Genomic DNA, 21651 nt, shown 5'->3' on the forward strand with positions numbered 1-21651 from the left:
CCCAATAAAGGAGCTGTTCTGCAGGTGGTGACCACATACCACTTCTCAGCTCCTATGCTTTCTGGCTGATGTTTTGGTCACTTTTGAAAGCTGGTGGTGCTTTCACTCTAGTGGTAGCATGAGACGGAATCTACAACCCACACAAGTGGCTCAGGTAGTGCAGCTCATCCAGGATGGCACATCAATGCGAGCTGTGGCAAGAAGGTTTGCTGTGTCTGTCAGCGTAGTGTCCAGAGCATGGAGGCGCTACCAGGAGACAGGCCAGTACATCAGGAGACGTGGAGGAGGCTGTAGGAGGGCAACAACCCAGCAGCAGGACCGCTACCTCCGCCTTTGTGCAAGGAGGAACAGGAGGAGCACTGCCAGATCCCTGAAAAATGACCTCCAGCAAGCCACAAATGTGCATGTGTCTACTCAAACGATCAGAAACAGACTCCATGAGGGTGGTATGAGGGCCCGACGTCCACAGGTGGGGGTTGTGCTTACAGCCCAACACCGTGCAGGACGTTTGGCATTTGCCAGAGAACCCCAAGATTGGCAAATTCGCCACTGGCGCCCTGTGCTCTTCACAGATGAAAGCAGGTTCTCACTGAGCACATGTGGCAGACGTGACAGAGTCTGAAGACGCCAAGGAGAATGTTCTGCTGCCTGCAAACATCCTCCAGCATGACCGGTTTGGCAGTGGGTCAGTAATGGTGTGGGGTGGCATTTCTTTGGGGGGCCGCACAGCCCTCCATGTGCTCGCCAGAGGTAGCCTGACTGCCATTAGGTACCGAGATGAGATCCTCAGATCGCTTGTGAGACCATATGCTGGTGCGGTTGGCCCTGGGTTCCTCCTAATACAAGACAATGCTAGACCTCATGTGGCTGGAGTGTGTCAGCAGTTCCTGCAAGATGAAGGCATTGATGCTATGGACTGGCCCGCCCGTTCCCCACACAATCCAATTGAGCACATCTGGGACATCATGTCTCGCTCCATCCACCAATGCCACGTTGCACCACAGACTGTCCAGGAGTTGGCGGATGCTTTAGTCCAGGTCTGGGAGGATATCCCTCAGGAGACCATCCGCCACCTCATCAGGAGCATGCCCAGACATTGTAGGGAGGTCATACAGGCACGTGGAGGCCACACACACTACTGAGCCTCATTTTGACTTGTTTTAAGGACATTACAGCATAGTTGGATCAGCCTGTAGTGTGTTTTTCCACTTTCATTTTGAGTGTGACTCCAAATCCAGACCTCCATGGGTTAATAAATTTGATTTCCATTGATAATTTTTGTGTGATTTTGTTGTCAGCACATTCAACTATGTAAAGAACAAAGTATTTAATAAGAATATTTCATTCATTCTGATCTAGGATGTGTTATTTTAGTGTTCCCTTTATTTTTTTGAGCAGTGTGTGTATGTGTATATGTATATATATATATATATATATATATATATACATACACACACAGTATATAGGAGACTACAATATAGGGAGCGCACAGCAGTACACTACCCCCCCCCCCCCCCCCACTCAGTTGGACAGTACACTCCAGCTCCCCCTCCAGGACACAGTTGCGGTCATTACACCCCCACCTCCCCACTTGAATCACAGCCGCACTGCAGTCTCGGATCACAGACCTCCCCATCTAGCACACAACAGTAACACCGATCCGTCATCCCCCTTCCCGCACCAGCAGCCACTGCCAAGCACACAGCCGACTGTGGGGATCCTGGAGAGGTATCCGGCAGGGAACCGGAGACAGCAGCACTTTAGAAAAGCAAAGCTGCTCCCTGGGGACTTCACAGGGACAGTCCGTTAGTGCAAGGTCCAAGGTCTGTCCCGTCATTAACTTTTAAGGCTCATACACACTGGGTGATTTTGAGCTCAAAGTAGCTCACTTCTGGCACTTTGAGCTCAAACTGTGGGGTAAATTTACTAAGATTCGTATTTTCCCGTTTCAGGTCAAAGTTCAATCACGAATGACATCGAAAGTGTAAAACTGCAACTTTTTGAATTTGTTACGATGGATTTACTAAGCTGTCGTATTCGGGTTTTTCTTTTCTTCCGATGTCGATGTCATTCGTGTTTTTTTTGTGTTTTTTACGGCAGTGATTAGCAAAACACTGCCGACTTTTTTACAATTAATCTCGGCCGGATCTGTGTGATCCGTGCTGGGGTTCTATTTTTTTTTTTTTTTTAATTAAACACTGTAAAATTTTAAAAAAAAATTGCGTGGGGTCCCCCCTCCTAAGCATAACCAGCCTCGGGCTCTTTGAGCCGATCCTGGTTGCCGAAATATGGGAAAAAAATTGACAGGGGTTCCCCCATATTTAAGCAACCAGCATCGGGCTCTGCGCCTGGTCCTGGTTCCAAAAATACGGGGGACAAAAAGAGTAGGGGTCCCCCGTATTTTTAAAACCAGCACCGGGCTCCACTAGCTGGACAGATAATGCCACAGCCGGGGGTCACTTTTATATAGTGCCCTGCGGCCGTGGCATCAAAAATCCAACTAGTCACCCCTGGCCGGGGTACCCTGGGGGAGTGGGGACCCCTTCAATCAAGGAGTCCCCCCCCCCAGCCGCCCAAGGGCCAGGGGTGAAGCCCGAGGCTGTCCCCCCCCATCCAATGGGCTGCGGATGGGGGGGCTGATAGCCTTTGTTGTAAAAGAAAAGATATTGTTTTTAGTAGCAGTACTACAAGGCCCAGCAAGCCTCCCCCGCATGCTGGTACTTGGAGAACCACAAGTACCAGCATGCGGCGGAAAAACGGGCCCGCTGGTACCTGTAGTACTACTACTAAAAAAATACCCAAAAAAACACAAGACACACACACCGTGAAAGTATAATTTTATTACATACATACACACATACATACATACTTACCTTATGTTCCCACGCAGGTCGGTCCTCTTCTCCAGTAGAATCCAAGGGGTACCTGTTGAAGAAATTATACTCACGAGATCCAGGGGTCCAGGGTCCTCGGGGAATCCAGGTGTAATCCACGTACTTGAAAAAAATAACAAAACGGACACTCGAGCCACGCACTAAAAGGGGACCCATGTTTGCACATGGATCCCCTTTTCCCGACTGCCAGAAACCCACTCTGACTGATGTCTAAGTGGGTTTCTTCAGCCAATCAGGGAGTGCCACGTTGTAGCACTCTCCTGATCGGCTGTGTGCTCCTGTACTGAGTGACAGGCGGCACACGGCAGTGTTACAATGTAGCGCCTATGCGCTCCATTGTAACCAATGCTGGGAACTTTCTGCCCTGCGGTTGACCTAAAGTGACGTCACCGCTGAGCAGAAAGTTCCCAGCATTGGTTACAATGTAGCGCATAGGCGCTACATTGTAACACTGCCGTGTGCTGCCTGTCAGTGAGGACAGGAGCACACAGCTGATCAGGAGAGTGCTACAACGTGGCGCTCCCTGATTGGCTGAAGAAACCCACTTAGACAGAAGTCAAAGTGGGTTTCTGGCATTCGTGGAAAGGTGACCCATGTGCAAACATGGGTCCCCTTTCAGTTCGTGGTCGGGACACCGTTTTGTTATTTTTTTCAAGTACGTGGATTACCCCTGGATTTCCCGAGGAGCCTGGACCCCTGGATCTCGTGAGTATAATTTCTTCAACAGGTACCCCTTGGATTCTACTGGAGAAGAGGACCGACCTGCGTGGGAACATAAGGTAAGTATGTATGTATGTGTGTATGTATGTAATAAAATTATACTTTCACGGTGTGTGTGCCTTGTCTTTTTTTGGGTATTTTTTTAGTAGTAGTACTACAGGTACCAGCGGGCCCGTTTTTCCGTCGCATGCTGGTACTTGTGGTTCTCCAAGTACCAGCATGCGGGGGAGGCTTGCTGGGCCTTGTAGTACTGCTACTAAAAACAATATCTTTTCTTTTACAACAAAGGCTATCAGCCTCCCCATCCGCAGCCCATTGGATGGGGGGGACAGCCTCGGGCTTCACCCCTGGCCCTTGGGTGGCTGGGGGGGGGGACCCCTTGATTGAAGGGGTCCCCACTCCCCCAGGGTACCCCGGCCAGGAGTGACTAGTTGGATTTTTGATGCCACGGCCGCAGGGCACTATATAAAAGTGACCCCCGGCTGTGGCATTATCTGTCCAGCTAGTGGAGCCCGGTGCTGGTTTTAAAAATACGGGGGACCCCTACTCTTTTTGTCCCCCGTATTTTTGGGACCAGGACCAGGCGCAGAGCCCGATGCTGGTTGCTTAAATATGGGGGAACCCCTGTCATTTTTTTTGCCATATTTCTGCAACCAGGATCGGCTCAAAGAGCCCGAGGCTGGTTATGCTTAGGAGGGGGGACCCCACGCAATTTTTTCTGAAAAAATAAGCACTTTCCCACCCCTTCCCACTGATATACATGCACGGATCTCATGGATCCGTGCATGCCTATCCAATCACGAATAAAAAAAAAAGGTCTGTTTTTTTTTAGCACTTTTTTACGAGTTGTAATTTTTCACGGCAGTGTTTGTTTTTTTTTTGCTTTGCACTTCTTAGTAAATGACCGAGATTCATACTTAAACAGCCGCGTTTTGACCGATGGTGTATTCATTCGTAATTTTTTACTTGGACTTGCAAAAAATTACGAATGCCCTCATCTCTGCCGTGATTAGTGTTTAGTAAATTACCGAGATGACACTTTGATGAAAAAACGGCATCTCGGTCAAAATCGGGAGCTTAGTAAATTTCCCCCTGTGTGTTTGGGCTAGTGATGAGCTGTGAGCACTGATGCGCGCTCCCGCATCATTGTTGGCCGCCACTATCCGTTGGGCTGTTTGTACAGCCGAGTGAAGCACTTTCCAGTCTCCAACTGTGGAAAGTGCTTCACGTTCCCTCTGTGGACATCGCTGGCACAGGGAAAAAAAGCTCAGTGTGTATGCACTGAGCTATTTTCCTGTCGGCGATGTCCAAGATCATCGCTGTGCATACACGCTGGGCAAAAACGCCCAGTGTGTATGCACCTTAAATTAAATAAAGTGAAAATAGTTTTGTAGAGATACCGCAAAATCAAGCAGTATATTTCAAACTATTTTCACACTTTTTACCAATTAGGGGGACATTTACTAAGTAGTGATAAGAGCGGAGAAGTGAGCAAGTGGAGAAGTGCCCATGGCAACCAGTCAACACTGAAGTAACATCTATAATTTGCATACTATAAAATTATACAGAGCTGCTGATTGGTTGATGGGGCAACTTCTCCACTGGCTCACTCCTCCACTCTTATCACTGCTTAGTAAATGTCCCCCTGAGTCCCCAAAATATCAGCCAATCAGCTCCTAACTGCCATGTTACAGGCTGTTGTTAAAAAATATCAGGAGCTGATTGGCTGGTACTTTATCTCTCCACTTTCTCTCTCTCTGGCGATCCGGAGGCATGGGGATGGTCTTCCTTCTGGGCATGCCGCGGGCATATTGCAGATGTGGCACAGACAATAGCACACATTGGAGACCGTACTCTGACAGAGAATCTGACCTAGCTAAAAGATCTTAACATAAATAGTTTGGAGGAGAGAAGGGAAAGGGGGGACATAATAGAAACTTTCAAATATACCAAGGGTCTTAACAAAGTTCAGGAGGGAAACATTCTTCAAAGGAAGAGAAGTATTAGAACTTGAGGGAATACTCTGAAACTGGAGGGAGGAAGGTTCAGGGGAAATTTAAGGAAAAATGACTTCACAGAAAGGGTAGTGGATAAGTGGAATAGCTTCCCATCAGAGGTGGTAGAGGCTAAGACTATAGAGCAATTTAAACATGCTTGGTATAGGCATATGAATATCCTTACAAAGAATTAAGGTTCAAAAAGGGTTGAGCTGTGAGGACGCGCAGCTCCGGAGCTCCCGCACAGGGGCCCTCATTCCGAGTTGTTTGCTCGCTAGCTGCTTTTAGCAGCATTGCAAACGCTAGGCCGCCGCCCTCTGGGAGTGTATCTTAGCTTAGCAGAATTGCAAACGGAAGATTAGCAAAACTGCTACTAAATAATTCTTTGCAGTTTCTGAGTAGCTCCAGACCTACTCCTAGATTGCGATCACCTCGGTCCGTTTAGTTCCTGGCTTGACGTCACAAACACGCCCTGCGTTCGGCCAGCCACTCCCCCGTTTCTCCAGCCACTCCTGCGTTTTTACCTGGCACGCATGCGTTTTTTAGCACACTCCCAGAAAACGCCATGTTGCCGCCCAGAAACACCCACTTCCTGTCAATCACACTACGATCACTCGAGCGTTGAAAAAACGTCGCTGGAGCTTGTGTAAATCTACTAAGTTTTGTGTTAAATAACTTAACGCATGCGCGCTGCGTATCATGTGCATGCACATTTTCCACCTAATCGCTCCGTTGCGAAAAACGGCAACGAGCAAACAACTCGGAATGACCACCAGAGGGCATAAAAGTGTGAATCTCCGCTGCTTCTGCGGTGCCCATTGTCGCCCTGAGGTCTCCTCGAGGTTAAGGAAAGCTCGCAAGATGGTCCTGGGCATCCAGTCGGCTCCCTGCACCCTCCGGCTACCGTGGCCTTCACCCCGGTCCGGAGCCGAGGCCTTGAGTTTGACGACGGCCCGGCCGTGAGCTCTGGGACTGGAACGTGGCCGCAGCGGGACCCCCAGAGCGGCCCGCGGACCCATCTCCTCCACAAGGCATTGCTGGACAGCCCCAGACCCTCTGGGCTCTACTAGACGGTGGGGAACCTCCTCTACCTCCCCTGGACAGTCAGGTACTTACTGCAATTTCTTAGAGGGGCTCTCTGGTGGCGGCCATTTTCCCAGCCCCACTACCTGGCTGCCTCTCCCCTCACTGAATCAGTGCATGTCATCACACGCTGGGAACAATTTACTTACCTCCAGCTCTTCCTGCCTGGGTTTTTGCTGCTCCGGCCTCCTGCCTCTACTGTGCTGTGCGATATCACAAGTTGCTGGGGCCCTCTGGCCTAATAGTGCAGTTTGGGGCCTCCATTTGTTTTTTCTCTGCTGCATCATAAGCCACTGCCCTGGAGCGCCATCTCTTGGCCATTACATCCTGTTACGCATGAGCTATGCTCCAGTCTCCTTTGATACCACTAATTAGGGGAATGCTCTGCTAAACCTCTATGGGGGCTGCCCTGGGAGCCTCAAGTTTGTTATTTTTACACGAAATATAATGGAACTCTGACTCAGTTCGCTCTTGCTCAGTTCTGATTTGTAGTTATTCCTCACTTCCGGGACTGTCGTACGTCATGCCTAGGTCAAAAAAATCTGCACCCCTGTGGATCTTACTACTTTCATTTCTAAAATGAAGCCTATCTCTTCTAAACCGGCACCTACCTCTTAATCTGCCCCTATTTCGGAATCTTAGGAAGAATCGCCTGTGCTAGACTTTTCCATGAAAGTCTGCATTTCCTCCATTCTTAATCAGATGAAGTCGTTGAAACAGGCTTTCCACTCGGAGATCCACAAAGTCATTTCTGGTCTCAAGGATGAGATCTCCGATCTTGGTGCTCGCACTAATGACATCTAACAGAAAATTGATGAAGTACTCAATTTCCAGCAAGAGATTTAACACTCTGTCTGTCATGCTGGAAGATATCTACTGTATCTCTTCCAGGACCAACAGGAGGATACAGATAATCGCACAAGACGTAATAATCTGCGTATTAAATATATCCCTGAGTCGGTGGAACCTGCCCAACTGGTAGATTTCCTTGTCTGCTTTTTCCAACATCTCGTGCCGGACACTCCACCTGAGCATTTGCTTCTAGAGAGAGCTCACCGCTCTCTGCGATAGAAACCTCCGCCGTCATCCCCTCCGAGAGATGTGATTTTACGGTGCCACTACTTCAAGACCAAAGACAGAGTTCTGGCTGCTGCCAGCAACAAAGTCTCGTGCCTGTTTGAAGTTGCTGGTGTTTCAAGACTTATCCCCTATTACTCTTAAAAGACGTTACGATTTGAAGGAATATTCCCAAATCTTCGGGGAGAACCAAATTCGTTATAGGTGGGGTTATCCCTTCGCCCCGATAGTACAGCTTGATGGGAAAAGGCTGCTGGCACGAACCAAGGAAGAGGCTCACCAGCTACTTTTGAAACAACCTATCTCCCCCGGCACCTGATGCACCCTCCCCCCCACAAGCTGTACCGGGTCTCCAATGCCCCCCAGGCTCTCATCTACCACAGAGAGCACCTAGACGCCTTTGGTCAACAGTCCCGGCTAAAGTCTCTTCCAGACATAATCCTCCATGAACTTCTCTCCACAGATGGTTTGCTGGGTTACTGTATTTTGCTATTTAGTATGATGATTTATATCTTAGAGGTTTTAGATTCCCCTTTGCTGAGCTTTGCTGATTAAGCTTGTGTTTAAATCGTTAACATAGTTCTGATATGGTCTATTGTTGTCAAATGTTACCACGATCCCCCAGGGTCACCCTGTTCGTTCTTCCATATGTTACTTGGTGTTCGACGCCACGCCCTCCGTTAAGCCATTATGGCCGGTTTTGAACATAAGGGAGATTTTCTCTCCCTCAATACCCAATATGGGTGCTCAAACAAGTGGACCCGTACGGTGAGTACAATGGGTCTTTGGCCTTGTTTACTGTTACATTTTTTCCTTTTGCATTGTTATTTCTTTCTCTTTTCTTTTCTTTCTTTCTTTTTTCTACTGCCTATTCCTTTTCTTACTTTTGCTTCTTCAGGGGACCAACCATGTGCCTTCAGAGGTAATTTAGCTATGCTCTTGTATATATTGTTATGTCAGTAAACGTAATAACCTATAATGTGAAGGTTCTAAACAGTCCCCAAAAGAGGACTAAATTATTCCTTTTCCTGAAACAGGTTAGGGGAGATCTGGTGTTCCTATAGGAGACACATTTTAGAGGCACTTCACATCCCAAATTACGTTCCAGACGGCACCCAGTAGTTATACATGCATGTGACCATAATCAGAAGAAACGTGGTGTCGCTATATTGATCCCCGCCCACTTACACTTGGAGTCGGAAAAAATCATTAGAGACAAAAGGGGTAGATTCCTCATGATCGTGGGCAAGCTTAATAATGCTCCTATTACTTTGATCAACGTCTATGCCCCTAATGTTAATCAGGCATCCTTTTTTGCTATTTAGTATGATGATTTATATCTTAGAGGTTTTAGATTCCCCTTTGCTGAGCTTTGCTGATTAAGCTTGTGTTTAAATCGTTAACATAGTTCTGATATGGTCTATTGTTGTCAAATGTTACCACGATCCCCCAGGGTCACCCTGTTCGTTCTTCCATATGTTACTTGGTGTTCGACGCCACGCCCTCCGTTAAGCCATTATGGCCGGTTTTGAACATAAGGGAGATTTTCTCTCCCTCAATACCCAATATGGGTGCTCAAACAAGTGGACCCGTACGGTGAGTACAATGGGTCTTTGGCCTTGTTTACTGTTACATTTTTTCCTTTTGCATTGTTATTTCTTTCTCTTTTCTTTTCTTTCTTTCTTTTTTCTACTGCCTATTCCTTTTCTTACTTTTGCTTCTTCAGGGGACCAACCATGTGCCTTCAGAGGTAATTTAGCTATGCTCTTGTATATATTGTTATGTCAGTAAACGTAATAACCTATAATGTGAAGGTTCTAAACAGTCCCCAAAAGAGGACTAAATTATTCCTTTTCCTGAAACAGGTTAGGGGAGATCTGGTGTTCCTATAGGAGACACATTTTAGAGGCACTTCACATCCCAAATTACGTTCCAGACGGCACCCAGTGGTTATACATGCATGTGACCATAATCAGAAGAAACGTGGTGTCGCTATATTGATCCCCGCCCACTTACACTTGGAGTTGGAAAAAATCATTAGAGACAAAAGGGGTAGATTCCTCATGATCGTGGGCAAGCTTAATAATGCTCCTATTACTTTGATCAACGTCTATGCCCCTAATGTTAATCAGGCATCCTTTTTCGCCTCTTTAGACTCTTAGATTGCCCAGTATAGGAAAGGTGATATTTTAATGGCAGGGGATTTTAATACTATACTTCACCACAGTCTAGATCGCTCCCACTCCCTACCTTCTTCTCGGTCCCATACTAGTAACCGCAATTTAGCGCTCTGTTGTCATTACTTAAAAATCACCTGTTATTCGACTCCTGGAGAGCTCTCGATCCCTTAGTTAAAGATTACACATTTTTTTCCCCGGTACATAATCTTTACACGAGAATCTATATGATTATGGTTGGGAGAGATTTAGCCTCTAGGATCCAAAAAAGTTTTATACACCCAATAACATGGTTTGACCATGCTCCTGTATCTTTGATTCTTTCCGGTTTGTCCCACGCTCTTTCCCCCCCTTCTTGGTCCCTCAATGATGCTCTTCTCCAACGTAATGATGTCCTACCGCATATCACACAGGTACTGACTGATTATTTTAGCTTGAATCAGACCCCTGAAGTGTCTGATATGACCTTATGGGAGGCGCATAAAGCGGTCCTCAGGGGCCATTTTATTCAGGTCGCTGCTAGACTTAGTAAACAGCGCTCCCAAAAGATCTTGGAATTAACCGACCAGCTCCATCGTCTAGAAGAAATTCATAGGTTGTCCCTGAGCCCAGCTCACCTGGATCAGTTGCTAAAAGTAAGGGGAGAACTCAATATGTTACTATCTCACAAGACGGAACAATGCCTTAGACGTCTTAATCAGATTTATTATGAAAAAGATAAGGCAGATAAAATCCTCGCCAGGAAGCCGTGAGCTCAGATTTCCTCCAAAAATATCTTATCAATTCGAACAAAACAAGGGGTACTGACTCACAATCCTGATCACATCCTTAATGAATTTGAGGAATTTTATAAATCATTATATAATGCTGATGCTATCTCCTCACTCTCTACGAGATTCACTGAGGGGATTGAATCCCTTTTGGATAAATGTCATTTACCATCATTGAGTGGTTCGGTGGTATCTCAGTTGGGCTTGGAGATAATTATTGAAGAACTAGATAACGCCCTTAAGATTCAGAAGCCGGGCAAGGCCCCTGGGCCTGACGGTATGTCTATTATGTATTTTAAGAAATTCAAGGGGATTCTAATGCCCCATTTTTGCAGACTTTTTAATGGATTTCTCAAGGGCGAACCTTTGTCTCCCCGCACGCTGGAGGCGTGAATTGTCTTAATTCATAAACCTGGGAAAGACCCCAACTCGTGTTCTAGCTATCATCTGATTTCCTTGTTAAACAATTATATTAAACTTTTCACAAAATTTTTAGCCCTGAGGTTAAACTCGGTTCTTCCACAATTGATACATGCTGACCAGGTGGGCTTCATCCCAGGCCGATAAGCAAGAGACAATGGCCCTCATTCCGAGTTGTTCGCTCACTAGCTGCTTTTAGCAGCATTGCACACGCTAGGCCGCCGCCCTTTGGGAGTGTATCTTAGCTTAGCAGAATTGCGAACGAAAGATTAGCAGTTCTACTAATAAATAATTCTTTGCAGTTTCTGAGTATCTCCAGACCTACTCACAGATTGCGATCAGCTCAGTCCGTTTAGTTCCTGGTTTGACGTCACAAACACGCCCTGCGTTCGACCAGCCACTCCCCCGTTTCTCCAGACACTCCCGCGTTTTTCCCTGACACGCCTGCGTTTTTTAGCACACTCCCGGAAAACGCTCAGTTACCTCCCAGAAACGCCCCTTTCCTGTCAATCATTTACCGATCAGCAGTGCGACTGAAAAGCGTTGTACAAACACCAGCAAAACTGCTAAGTTTTTAGTTAAATAACTTAGCGCATGTGCACTGCGTACCATGCGCATGCGCATTTACTGGCAAATCGCAGCATAGCGAAAATCGGCAACGAGCGAACAACTCGGAATGACCACCAATACCCGAAGAACTATTAACTTAGTTCATTTGATTAACAAAGCTAGATTGCCTTCTATCCTTCTCTCGCTTGATGCAGAGAAGGCTTTTGATAAAATTTTATGGCCTTTTATGTTTGCTACCTTGCGTAGGTTCGGCCTGGGAGAAAGCCTACTCCAGGGCATCCGGGCTCTCTACTCCAACCCTTCTGCTAGAGTTCGGGTAAATGGTAAAGACTCTTGTCTATTTCAGATTAACAATGGTACTCGACAAGGGTGCCCCCTGTCACCATTAATTTTTGCCATGACTATCGAACCTCTGGCATGTATGGTTAGGGCTAACCCTGATATAAAAGGTGTATTAGTTGATGATGTGGAGTTTAAATTATCATTGTTTGTGGATGATGTTTTGCTAACTCTCTCCTCTCCCCATATATCTATTCCTAATTTGTTTCAAACTCTATCATCATACTCTTTTTATTCAAGTTACTGCATTAACTATGCCAAATCTGAAGCCCTCCCCATGCATCTTAGTGGTTATACCAGATCTCTCCTGGCCGCTAATTTTAATTTCTCCTGGCACTCCAAGAAAATTAAATACTTGGGCGTGTTTATTACGAATTCCTATGTGGTGGGCAGAGGTCTACCGGATCTCCGAAAGTAACTCACTAGAGCCAGACACTCACCTGGTTTTCTCAAGCCCCACACTTACCCTGGATACAAATCGAACTCCTGTTGGCCAAAACCTCCACTTTGGTATCCCTCCTTACACCACTTAAACCTAATCAGGAGGCGCGAACGTGCGCTCCTACTACAAAATTCACCTGTTCCCTGTGGTTTTCCTGCATTCGGCACTATAGACTCTCCACACTCCCGTCTCCCATTACCTCTATTTGGGATATCCCGGACTTTCCCCCTGGCTCCACCTTACGATCGCACTCGTGGTTTCATCTGAATCCGCGGCCAGGACTGGTCTTCGACTTTATTGAAGGCAATTCCTGGCGTTCTTTAGACACTTTAAGTGACAAGTATGGAATCTCCCACCCTGTACTGTACGAGTATCTACAACTCCGCTCTTTTTTAAGTTCCCTACCAAAATCTAAGGTTATTCGCCAACTTACCCCTTTTGAACGACTCTGTATTTACTCTCCTATGCGACAAGGTATTATCTCTATACTTTACAGTCTATTACGCTCACTGAAATCGGCTGATACCCTCCCCCATGAAAGTAAATGGGAGCAGGACTTGGGCCCTCCACCTGAGCAGGACTCTTGGGAAATCATAAGACAAAATGTCGCTCAGTCCTCGATTTCTTTTCTGGTTAAAGAAAATTCCTATATACACCAGGTGGTATCTAGTACCAGCGACACTTCACAGGATTTTCCCTGGGTCTTCCTCATTGTTTTGGCGAGATTGTGGTCAAATTGGAGATATCAAACACATTTGGTGGTCCTGCCCCAAAATCCGCCCTTTCTGGGATCAAATTGAGAATCTTATTGTTCTATCCTTTGTTCCCAGGTGGCATTGGGACCTTGGACGGCTTTGCTGGGTCTTCCTTTGTCTGATATCAGTAGTATTGCTAATAAACTTGTACTCCAAATTCTTCATGCCGCCAGATGTGTGGTAGCTAAATGTTGGAAAAAGTCCATTCCCCCCCCCCCCCCCCCCCCCCATAAGCATGGTGTTGTCCAAAATATGGTATATCTCCACGATGGAGAAAATTACTGCTTCCTTACGTGATAGGTCTGATAAATATATGAGGATTTATTTGGGAACCATGGTTCACTTACACTAAAACCTCTATTTCAAAGGTGTGACATATTGCTTTGGAGCTGTATTACTTATGCTTCTATATGACTTTACGGCTTTTAACTCTGTTTAAGTATGATTGTGTCTGTTACCCTCATGATATTAGTTTGTTTCGGAAACTTTTCATAGTGGTCTCCCTCCCCCCTCCCTTCTCTTCGCTCTCTCCTTTTCTTTTTCTTCCTTCTCTTTCCTATTTTCTCTTTTATACAGAAAATTAATGTTGACATTTGTGCTGTTGATGTACCTCTTTTTATGTATCCCACGGGATATTCTGTATGTTATTTTGAAATGCTTTGTATCATAATTTCATTTTTGTCTGTATTGGCTTACTCGACATTTTTCCAATAAAAATATTGCATAAAAAAAAAAAAAAAGGGTTGAGATTACCTAAAGGGTAAAAAAGAAAGGGGCAGACTAGATGGGCCAAGTGGTCCTTATCTGCCGTCAAATTCTATGTTTCTATGTTTCGCTTTGGGCTGGTGTAGGTTTCAGTGATGCGATAGTCACACCGAGTATTATTTCAGTTACTAAAGACGCTGAAAGTCTCCCAGTCATTGCACATCCAAGCCATTCCCTGGTGTTTTCATAAGCAAGACTAAGTCAACCACTTTCAGCGTCCACTTTAGGCCCTGAAATACCTCTCGGAGCATCTTGCCCTGGACCAAAGCTAGGGGCAGGTTCCCATTGCGACTATGTCTTTGTACGCAGCGGTTCTAAGTAAATCTGCTATTGCCAGAGCCGACTGAATTTGTACAGAGATGTCCAGCAGCGGCGGCTCTTATCCAGCGCTCGTGTACAGACTCATCGGTTATCTGGGCAACCCTACAGTGACGCTAGGGCCGATACAACTACATACAAGGGCACAGCTGCTAGCTACAACACACCTGCATTTGACTCACAACCCCCCCCCCCCCTCACCACCACCACCACCACCACAAACACTAAATGGCTGTCAGTCATTCTGCGTCCAAATTTCCACTGCGCCCGTCATTGGTAATCCATCGGGACGCATACACAGTTGAAAATCTTCAGGCGCTGTTGTGATCGGGGCTGGCTGTATCAGAAAGATGGCAGAGAAGTGATGGGTGTCGTCCTGCGCAGTGACTGGGAAGTGGCTAGTAGTGCTGGCAAAAATAGTCCATTCAGTGGGCGTGTTATGTGAGTGTTGGGGTCATGTTAGTGTAAGCAGTTGCGTTCCCAGGCGCACAGCCACAGACATAGGAGACCGTGGTCAGACGGAGACACTGCACCCACTCTAGGGCTGGTGAAGGTGTCCATGGTGGACCCATGGGGGCGTATAAGGACGCAGCAATCTGTATTACAGCACAGGCACTAACAGCGGGGGTCTCCATCCTTGCACATTCAGTCACATGACTGTGTGCAAGGGAAGGATTCTGTAGGCCATTTGCATAAACTTACAGACGGGCGACACCAATACACACCACTGTGTTAGCTTTTGCGTGCGACTCAGGACAAAAGGTGTTTACCAATGACATTATTAGAATGAGATGTTAGCAGTGATTATCTCTTTGGGACACACACACACACACACACACACACACACACACACACGCACACACACGCACACACACACACACATCGCTCCACACATTGCACCAAGTCCCAGAAGGTCTTTCTACAGTTTTTGAACAACAATAAAACAGATTCAGCTCATGAGCTTAGCAATTTTATTTATTTTAAATAACATACGCTGTTAAAAAAAAAAATCAACAAAAAAATTCAACATGCGGCACATACAGGTAGCGATAATACACCCAAAATATACAATAATTCCTGTGAAGAAAGTTGTCTGGCCTGCCAGATGCATTACACAAATTAAAAGATGCTCTAGTACTGAAATGTGAGACACGACGGACGTCGCTCACTAGTCTGTGGTGTGACTGTGATTGTGTGAAATCAGCTGAAGTCAGGATTGGGAGATACACCCCTAATGGCTGATCTGATCAATGAGGTGACCCCACATCTTATCAATAGTCAGTGGATTGTATCTAACAACACTGTTATTACTATGTGAGATGACTAAATAACACACAAACAGTGCAGATTTCAGCCTGTTTAAGTAGACACTACTGTGGCACTAAATCACTGCTAGATTCACTACAGATACAGTGAAATAAAGAGCCACTCAACTTGTGATATTTAATAATGGCAATGACTCACAAAGAGGACTTAGCGGCTATACACAGAGGCTACAGCCATGAATATTGGCGCAGTACACAAAATGGCTGCCCCAACTGTGTGTAGGTAACAGGTGAAATTGCTGCCCCTACTGTGTGTAGGTAACAGAGGAAATGGCTGCCCCTACTGTGTGTAGGTAACAGAGGAAGTGGCTGCCCCTACTGTGTGTATGTAACAGAGGAAATGGCTGCCCCTACTGTGTGTAGGTAACAGAGGAAATGGCTGCCCCTACTGTTTGTAGGTCACAGGGGAAAAAGCTGCCCATACTGTGTGTAGGTAACGTGAAATGGCTGCCCCTATTGTGTGTAGGTAACAGGGGAAAAGGCTGTGTGGATTGGATATGTAGGTAACAGGTCAAATAAATAAAGGATTTATCAAAGTTTTCCTCAACATAGAACATGTGCCCAGAGGATTATGGGTAATCGTTGCCTATTCACTTCAAAAGATGGCTTCCGTCTGTGTAAGGCCGGCGTACAGCACAGCTTCTAAATAAGCGTTTTTGGTTCACTTTGTAGCTGCATTTATTTGTAACGGAAGGAAGCTGGCTGTAATATGAGACTCACATTTTCAATAAACCTGCTTAGTTTCTTATAATTGCTTATCAGTCATTATTATGCAGGAAATTATTAGCATTGTTTATTTAAACGACCATTAAAAGGCAATTATATAGTGTTGAGCTAAAACAAACATTGTGAGGCTATAACTTGCTTCTAAACTAGCCCTTTATGGACCTAAATGTTATCATTCTTTCTAATGAGTTGCCTTATTATAGTCAGAGGCGATGCCAGAGATTTACCAGAATGACACATCGCGTCCATCTACATCGCCGTTTTGTACTTCACACCCCATAGAGGTGCGCAGGAGAGAGATAAAGTACCAACCAATCAGCTCCTGTCATTTTTCAAACAGCCTATGAAATGACAGGAGCTGATTGGCTGGTACTGTAACTCTCTGCATTTTATCGCTCTCTGAGCTTTGATAGATCTTCCCCATTGTGTTGTAGTGTTGTATCTGATCTCTTCTCCAAGGTTAAACAGCTTGTCCATGCTCACGAGCATCAATGGATGAGTTTGGACAGAAAAGAACGGTTGGTGTACCATTATAGGGGTCCATTTACAGGATCAATGAGTTTTAGCTATCTAAAACTCATTGCGTATGATAACTGGTGCTCCAGCCAATCAGCTCCCAACTGACATGTTTGAAATACATGACAGTTGGGAGCTGATTGGATGGAGCACCAGTTATCATACGCAATGAGTTTTAGATAGCTAAAACTCATTGATAAATGGGCCCCTTAATTTCTGAAACCATTTGTATACAGTCTGTTTACCATAGGGAACAATGATCCCTACATCAAGTTGAAGAGGAGCAGGGATGTGGGAATTGTGGCTGGGTTTAGTGCAGGGTATTAGTGTGCCCCAGGTGGTATATTTACTAAGGTGAGAATTTACAGAAGTGGAGATGTTGCCCATAGCAATCAATCAAATTCTACTTACCATTTATTTAGCACCTTCTAGAAGCTAATAGCTGGAATCTGATTGGTTGATATGGACAACATCACTTCTGAAAACCCTTACTAAATATACCCCCAGGTATGTAACACAAGGACCTCTCAGCAGAGGTACAACACCAGTATAGTAAAATATAAGACACCACTTAGTTTTATTTTTTTTAAATTACATTCAGTAATAAAGTACAGAATAAATTATTGTCTATCTAAATCTCCAGAGTGGAAATCAAGCATTACTGTAAGATTATGAACAGTATCCAATTAGCCGCAGTATATTACCGTGACTAACAATACCTCAGTGGCTAACCAATTAGCTCCAATAGCCGGCACTTATTGGGGATTATGTTTTGCCTGCCTCAGGCACGCAAAACAAAATCGCCAACAACCAGCCATAAGAGCCCCCCCCGCAAAACCACATGGGTTCGGGGTTATTTTTCGGCTGAAAAATTAGCACTGGTAATTGGATACCCCCCTATAACTGAAATGATTGAATTACTTATATAGGGAAACACATATTAATTATTAATATTTCTCAAGGTATGAAAAGTTGAGTCACATATAAAGCAAAGTGCTAATGTGTTTAATAGGACACGCTGATTATGTACACCAGTAGTGGCACTGTGTTGTACAACTTGTACTATATAATACCCTGAAGGACATTTATGAAAACTGCTCTAGATAACTAGAAAAGGGGGCGTCGCCCATAGCAACCAGTCACATTTCCTTTTGTTTTCTGAAATGACAGAACCTTATTTGGTGTTATGGGCACCCATAGAGTACATCAGGTTTCACTGAATGGATTTGCCAGTACTATAAAAGATTCACTATGGTCAAATGGGATGTAGTTTATATACCGGCTGTCGGAATCCCGGCGTTCAGGAACCCGACGCCGGAATCCCGACAACAGCCGGTAAAATGCCGGCGGTCGGAATACCGACCGCTCCACGGTATTCCCACTTGGGTGGTGGGTCCACACCACCCTAGGGGAAACAGCACCTGTGGCGAGCGGTCCCGAAACGTGGGAAGCGCAGCAAGCCCGATAAGGGATCATTGCGCTCACTGCTGGTGTTTCGGCTGGCGGAATGCCGCTGTCGGGAACCTCACAGCTGGGATATCATACTGAACCCGGTCAAATAGTTTAGTGTTTTAAAATGTACCCAGGCTACCATTTTATGTTCATTAGGTTGTGTGACATCGGTGAGGCATCGTGATATCATTAGTTAACTGTGAATTGATAGGCTGGATCCTCAGAAATGGCTGACTCCTCTACATGTGGGTGACATAACATATATACAAGATATCCGCCATAAAGAGTGGCAGCATGCAAGGGCGTAGCCAGAACTTTGTGGGCCCCATAGCAACATTTTTAAGGGGCTCCCGTCCCAATGCTACTAGAGAGACACTTCTCTGCCGCCGCTGTTAATTTTATACCCTATAATTGTGCCCTAATGAATTGTCTGAACCATAGTAGAGCCTTATTTAATGTTATGCCCCATAGTAGTGCCCTAGTTTCTTTTATGAATTGTAGTAGTGATTAAGTTCACCCTATGTCACATTTCAGAGCTGCCAGCACACATTATTCCGCACAGAACCCCCAATTCACATTATGATATAATTATGCTCCCCGTTCATATTATATAACATTATAATGCCCTCCAGTTCATTTTATACCACACTACAATGAGCAGATCCAGGAGCATACCTAGATATATTGTAGGCCCCAAGGAAAAAGTTTGAAAGGACCCTTATGTACCACCTAATAGCGAAAAATATATATAACACATGTAACTGTGACAGGGAAGGTGGGCCCCTCTCAGCTCTGGACCCCATAGCTGCTGCACTGCCTGCACCTATGGGAGCTACACCCCTGTATATAACACATGTAACTGTGACAGGGAAGATGGCCCCTCTCAGCTCTGGACCCCATAGCAGCTGCACTGCTTGCACCTATGGGAGCTACAAGCCTTGGCAGCATGTGTTTCCTTCTCTTCTCCACCCAGTAAATCACCTCAGAGTATGCCTCTGTGCTGCTTGTTCAGTGAAGAGCTCCAGATATGTGGGACACTTTACAGATGTGAATTGCATTTATTGCCGGCACATAGCGCAGGAAGCCACTTAGTGAACTTCATGGGGGAGATGTATCAAACCGTTGAGAAAGATAAAGTGGAGACATTGAACATAGCAGATTCTGCATACCCTCCAATATTTTAAACATAAAAATCGGGACAAATTCGAAAAGGGGCGTGACCACGAGTAAAGGGGGGCGTGGTCACACCCCTTTTCCTATACTTTAAATGGAGAACCAAAAATTGGTACAGACCATAAAAAAAAGGTACTGTACCTGCCACAAAGGTACAGTTGGAGGGTATGCTTCTGTCATTTCACAGACTAGTAATAGATAAATGACATTGGATGCTCTGCTCAACCTCTCCACTTTATCTCACTCAAATGTTTGATACATCTCTCCCTAGGTCTTAATCATGTCACTGGTAAAATGGCCGCCCATGCTGTGTGTCAGGTGCACTTTCATTTAATATGAATATTTACAACATTCCTGAAGTAGCTGATGTATACATGTGGGGTGCACAAAGACTCCTTCTTAGGGAGCAGGTACAGACATGCATTGTCATCTATGCGTTTAGGAACAGCCTAGTAAGCGAGTTATGGCTTGTGAGGCAGTGTTGTGCAGATTGCAGGAGCTGCTATGTCTGATCTTCTTACACTGCCAGCACCTAGGCGGATATATTGATCTGTCACCCAGTATTATCCCCATAGAATATAGCACATTGCTCATATGAAGTGATCCCTCGTACATGTGCGCTTCAGCTCCACAGACTTTCGTATTCTATAATAGAACACTGTGCATGACGTGCCACCAGGGGGCAGCGCTGTCTACTGCACAAACTGACAGAAAAATAGGCCAAAACTAATGTAGAGTGAGAATCCAGCTAAAGAGGGCTATGGGTCAGTGGGTCGACAGTCAAAAGGTCGAGTCTAGGTTGACACCAAATGGTCAACATGCACGAGGTCAACATTGTCAAAAGGTCAACACATAAAAAGGTCGACATTTTTATGGGGGGGGGGGGGGTTATGTCAAATTTTACCTTGCAGCACGTAGACCCCCAATTAGTGCACCGCGTCCCCTCACATGGCTCGCTTCACTCGCCATGCTTTGGGCAAGGTTACAATTCCCCAATAATAGTCCACGTGGATGGTAAAGTATGAAAAAGTTGAAAAAAAAAAAAAAACTCATGTTGACCATATGCTGTGTCGACCATCTGGTGTTGATCTATTGCTTGTCAACCTTTTAACTATCGACCTATCATCCGGATACCTGAAGAGTGTCCAAATTGTTGGTTTCATTTGCTTGCAAAGAAAATGTCACCTGTATCTGCACGTAGTATGCATACACCCTCCAGTGGGATCAGTATGTAAACCCGGCGGTCGGGATCCCGGCCGTCAGTATACCGACAGCGGGATCATGACTACGGTTATGCCGGCAGTGGGGCAAGCACTAGCAAGCCCCCTGCGGGCTCGCTGTGCTAGCCATGCTGCGGGCACAGGATATATTCTCCGTCTATGGGTGTCATGGACACCCACAGAGGGAGGAAAGGCTGTGGCACCGTGATTCCAGTGTCGGCATTTCCTTGCTAGTTGGGATTCCGGCGTCAGCATTGTGATGCTGCGATTTAAGAGGTGAACCAGAAAGCGCCCCCTCCCAGTTCTAAATCTACCCTCACATTTAATATGTACCCCTTCCTGCAGCACAACATGGTTTTCCCAAGGTGCATTTCTTCTTCTATCTGACCGTACACCTAAGTCTAAAGGGCCCCACACAGCTGCAACGGCTTTTCCTGGTGCAATCTGTTTTGCCTGGAAATCACGTACATTCTGCATGTTAAAATTCCCCAATTTACTAATACCAGTAATTTTTTGGTTGGCATCGGCAAATCAGGGAAATTCAGCATGTCAAATTTCTCCGACCCAGTCATCGGAAATTGCGCCAATCCATGACAGATGTATGGGGGCTTTCAGGAGCAGTTCAATTGGCAGCTATGGCCACAAGGTGGCAGTGTTCAATGGTTTATCTGGGAACATTTTAGATTATTATGTACACCCCATTGAGCGGCATAGAAAAATGTATAATATTGCTGAACAGTAAATTATAGGTGATGCAGCTACAGATAGCTATTATTGGTAAACACCAGTAAACAGGGGTGTAGACAGAACTTTGTGGGCCCCACAGCAACATTTAGAAGGGGCCCCTTACCGATCTAGAGAGACACCTCCCCACAGTAATGGTTATTTTATGCCCCATAGTAGTGCCCTAGT

This window comes from Pseudophryne corroboree, chromosome 1 (genome assembly GCF_028390025.1).
Source record: "Pseudophryne corroboree isolate aPseCor3 chromosome 1, aPseCor3.hap2, whole genome shotgun sequence".
NCBI lineage: Eukaryota > Metazoa > Chordata > Amphibia > Anura > Myobatrachidae > Pseudophryne > Pseudophryne corroboree.